The sequence below is a fragment of the Fulmarus glacialis genome, unplaced genomic scaffold (assembly GCF_000690835.1).
Source record: "Fulmarus glacialis isolate BGI_N327 unplaced genomic scaffold, ASM69083v1 scaffold20407, whole genome shotgun sequence".
NCBI lineage: Eukaryota > Metazoa > Chordata > Aves > Procellariiformes > Procellariidae > Fulmarus > Fulmarus glacialis.
This window is the reverse complement of record NW_009221513.1, coordinates 5,217-10,194: the sequence shown is the minus strand read 5'-3', so window position 1 is coordinate 10,194 and position 4,978 is coordinate 5,217. Positions and strand designations below refer to the sequence as shown.

Here is a 4,978-nt window from a genome sequence, read left to right as displayed (position 1 = left end):
CCCCCGACGCCGGCCAGCAAGCCCAAGCTCTGGTCGCTGGCCGAAATCGCCACCTCGGACCTCAAGAGCCAGACCCTGGGCCAAGGCTGCCAGCCTGCGCCGCTCTCCTCGGCCACCCCCGCCTCAGCTCCGCACAGCGCTGCCTACTCGCCCTCCTCCCTCCTGGGGAGGCATATTTATTACACCTCACCTTTTTATAGCAATTATACAAACTATGGGAACTTTAACGCTCTCCAGAGCCAGGGAATCCTGAGATACAACTCCGCAGCAGTGGCTTCAAACGAGGGACTAAGTCAGACTGTCCTAAATGCCAGCTCTGTCCACAAGCAGAGCAGTGACTCTTTGAAAACGATCACTAACCAGCTAGAACAACATTACAGGCCCTCTAGTTATGACTCTAAGAAAGGTAGGTGACTTGTTTTTGCCGCTTTCTTCCCCGTTCTCCCTCGCCCTCCTTCCCCGACCCGCACGAGTCCTTTATACGCTGTAAATACCGAAACCTTCTCTGGAGAGAACAGTGGGCGCACTGTCACCCCTGCCACCGCCGAGTGAAGATGGGCAATAGCACAATCGGGGGATTAAAAACGGCATGTCGCCGTCGTATCGATACCTGCCTCCGAGAACCGAGAGGGGAAATGTAAAAGGCGACTTTCAGATCAGTCTCACAGGCTGCAGACGCAGCTTTTAAAAGTCGTTTTTAAAAGGAAAACTACACACACAGACATCCAGAGAGCACTGGTGTCATTGCCTGCAATTTTTTGTTTTCGACAAACTGGTTTTGCTCTCTTTGTTTCCAGTATTCTCACGGTTTTTTGCAGCTTTGGGTTCAGATAATTGCTGACCTTGGACGTGAAATTACGTGGAGCGTGACATTTTTAACTGTTCGGCTTGTTTTGGGTTTTTTTCCGTAAAAGTTTTGCACTAATATAATTGTCAGCTTGTTCTAATAAAATACTCGAGATACGGGCAATTATAAAATACTGGCCAGCCTTTCAAACGACCTAGCTACGAATTCTGCGCGAGTGAGGGTTGGGACCTACACACACTGTGTAATCTAGTTAGCTGGCTGTGTCCTGTGACTAACTGACGGTTATATTTTGACAGATCCCACTGAAGTCTGCACAGTAGGAGTACAACCATACCTATAGAAGTGCAATCACACAGCAATGCAAGTAAGTGAGAACATTTTCTGTTACACTGATCATTTGGCATCAGGTCTAAGACACACTGCACAGTTCTAGACTTGCTTAACGTTAATTTCTTGCTTCATTACTTAAGAGGCTGATTACGGAGTAACACACTCTTGTCCGCTGTTTTTTTAAACCTCTCATTACGGCTTTTCTTTCTGGAGTTTGTCTTCATTTTAAAGTCAGGTTAGGCAGTTCCCTCACCTTGCATACTCTTCGCTCGTGTAAGGCAAAGCCGTAAGGACTATTTAAATACTACGGAAAGAAAGCTTTAGAAAAAAAATTTTTTTTGAAGGTATTGTCGTTTAAAAACAACGTGCTTGTGCTCACGTGGCAGTGCTGAAATTGTACATTCTGAGTGAGGCTTCACGCAGTGACCGTGTATTTAAAAGAAAAAGGGACAATTATTAGAGATCGACATGCGTCTTAAGCAGGGTATGTTATCCGTGAATTGCCTCTTGCCTAGCTAGCAATGGCACTCTTAATACCCCCGCTATTGAGGGTTAAATAAACAACAAGAAAATCGCTTTGCCGATATTTTTTCAACTAATTCTTTTGTTGGAAGAAATTAGACGAGTAAGAATTTTGCCTTACTTCCTTTTTTCCCCGTTTAATGGTGTTAGAGTGTAACTGAAGGATTTTTGGATGATCTGGTTTTTTCCTTGGTCCACAGGTAGGTGTCACAATTGCTTTGAAAAAAGTCAGCAAGCCATCATCTCTCCCCGAGCTAATATATATAACAAATCTCTAAATCCGGATCACATCTTGTGCCACTGTATAAAAGAAGACCACAGAGCACTATTAAATCTTCAGATTCTAATTATTAAACCAGAATTTTGTTGGACATATGTGAGTTTGCTGGTATAGTATAGTTTCCCCAATGTATGTGTGACTTTTGAAAACAGATCTGTTTTTCTCAGGATATCTTGAATTGATCACTTCATTGCCACGGTATATATTCGATAGGTGTGATAGGATTTATTGTAAAATTTATTTGTAAAAGATGTATACAGTAGAGATAATAAAGACGTGATTGGAGAACTTGAGTCCTTACAAAGTGGATACAAATTTGATATTTATTTTTGTAACGATATAAAGCTTCTAGTAATTTATGCAAGTTGTATTGCAATGGAATCTGAACTTTTTGTAAATAAATTTTGCCTGGTTTTTATTTGAAACGTTGATGGTTATACAATCTCTGGTTGTTTAACGAGAATTCTTTACTAATTTATATCTCTAATTGTAAATAAAAACAGACTAGTCTGCAACAATATGGTGTTTTTCGTTCATTTCCCCCCAAATAATAATCTATTATTTAGAAAATGACGAAAGTTGTAATTTCACTAGTAGAGCTTAGACCATAAAATGAGTAAGCAATTTAAATATGTTGCAAAGATATGCTTTGCATAAATTAATTCCTTCTGGGTTGTTCCGTTATACTTAAGCTTTAAATACACACATGTGTGCAAATACGTATTTGTATATATATATGCATATGCGTAGAGAGAGTGATGCGAATACATGCATGTTTCTTATAAACTATGTATGCTGGGTGTGAAGTAGCTCTTTATTTGAGTTAACATTCTTTAAATCCACGATTTCTAGGAAAAAAAAAATCATAATCAACTACAGCTTATTTCTACTTTCTTTGTTCCTGCTTCTGACTAAAATATGCAAAGGCAAAAAAAAAAAAAAAAAAAAAAAGAAGAGAAAAAAGTCCAATTCCTGTTTTTTATGATTTCCCCTCTTTTTCTTTATATCAGTAAACCGTATCTTCACCGTCGCATTGGAAATCCACTTTGATTGGGCTCATAAAATCAGCTAACTAATCATTTTAATTTTTAGTAAAATAATGGGAATCCTCACATAGTATAATTTCAGAAAAGAAACGAACAATCATTTATTTTCCCCAAAAGATAAATTGAGTGAATATAACTTACGGTTATAAAACAAGAATAATAGCTTCTTAGATTGCCCTTTAATCAATCATACACTTATTTTTCAAGAGGCTCATCTATTTTATTCCATGATTAATAATGTTCCAGCGTGAGAGCATTATTAGATCCCAGCAGGGGAGATCCTGAATGCTTTTAGCTGCTTTGGAATGGTCAGTTGGGGTTCATTATGGTCTGATATTGAACAATTTATAAAATCTTGTCTAAACATCTGCCAGCTCAGATAGGCCGATGTGTCTGAAGATGGGAAATTGCTGGACCAGTTGATATTGACAAACGGATCTCTCTCCAGTGGCTTTTTGTTCAGTGAAAATTAGTGGCCTCTTGCTCAGGTCTTGTTAGAAAGGGCATTTGAAAGTGATCTTAGATACTTCAGGCATCAGCCTTGGGAATGTTAACTGGATAAAGAGCCGTGCTAGTCTGGAGTCAGGAAATACGCTGTGATTATATTAAATAAGGGGAAAGGAAGCTGTTTTTCTTAAATACATATAGGCAATTCCCATGATCCATCTTCCCCTGTACCCCCACACCCCTCCTTTCATATTTTAGCCCTAAAAAGACGTCTGACTGATTGAAAAAACACATGTGTTTTTCAGCTGATAGGGCAGAAATTAATATTGTAATTCTGGAAAACTCTGGGATCCATCTAGCTAAATACAAAACACTGGAGGTCTTTGCAGCTGTAGGCCTACCCATCTTCTTGTGTTGTTTGTAGAATGATGCTTCTTTGCTCCTGTAACATTCTGTTTTTCATTGAGGTAAAATGCAATTGTATCTGCGTTCAGTGTGTAGTACAATTAGACAACAGCTAAGAGGTAATTCAGTTTTTTCCCTCCGATTTAGCATATGATGTAGATGCAAATATTTACTATAATCATCCTCGACCGTCTTTACTGTGCACTTCAGGAAGACTTTACGGAGGGACTTTTTATGTCGGGGGAGACGCGTGAACTTTCTGTTCCCCACTCTTGCTCCTACTCCATCCGCCCCCACCACCCACGTTTTATGTTCTAGGTCTCTGTTGGACACAACGTGTACATTTCAATTGGTAAAAACCAATAGCTGTGGCAGAGATTAAAAAAGGCTAACGACATTCCTTTGATGTTTATACGCCCAAAGACTTATAAAAGATTTCCATAATTTACCCACCCTTGCTAGTATTTAGACCTGGATTTCTTTCTGGAAAGAAAAGTAGAAAGACTTGGAAAACTCGCTTTTAAGTATTCACTATGTATGTAAAACCCAATGGACTTCTCTCATCCTCTGAGAAATTCACGAACGGTTCATGGATGCAGATGGGCGACACCCAAATGATTTGGCAAATAAACTTATTTTTTGAACAATAAATTAATGGGCAAGAACTGCATATTCAACGTCATTTGAGATTTAATAATCAAAATTGAAAGCAGGAGGAAAGTGTAGCTTTGCTAGATTGTTGGCACAAACAATGCGATTATTTCAGTGTAGCAAGGAAGAGGCATGAACGATAAAATACATCACTTTGTGTACGGTTTATTTCATAACGATGCTAATCAGCCCGCTGGGATTAAAATCTCACACCCCTTTCTATATTTATTCCCTCTTCCCCACCCCCTCCCCTCGTTTCTGTGCTCGTTTCGGAGCGGGAAAGACAAACCCTCCCCTCTTCGGGGCCAGAGGTTTCATTAGAGCTGATTTATTGAAATTCAGGCTTTAATCTCAGGTGGGATCCCGGAGGAATTGGCGCTGTCGTCAAATAGGAAGAGGGTCGCTTTCCACTTTGCACTTCCTGGGCTGCTTTTTTCCTCGCTCTCTGCAAATGTCAACATTTGTTCTCAATAAGAGAGTTATTGTTTC

General features: G+C 39.7%; 1 long non-coding RNA gene across 1 annotated transcript; it reads left to right on the top strand.

Annotated features, from left to right (window-relative positions):
- The first annotated feature begins 42 nt into the window (after window positions 1–42).
- LOC104079200 lies at window positions 43–2,437 on the top strand. Its single transcript, XR_683548.1, has 3 exons — window positions 43–406; window positions 1,105–1,172; window positions 1,861–2,437. It is a non-coding gene; the product is annotated as an uncharacterized LOC104079200 (long non-coding RNA).
- Window positions 2,438–4,978: the final 2,541 nt, after the last annotated feature.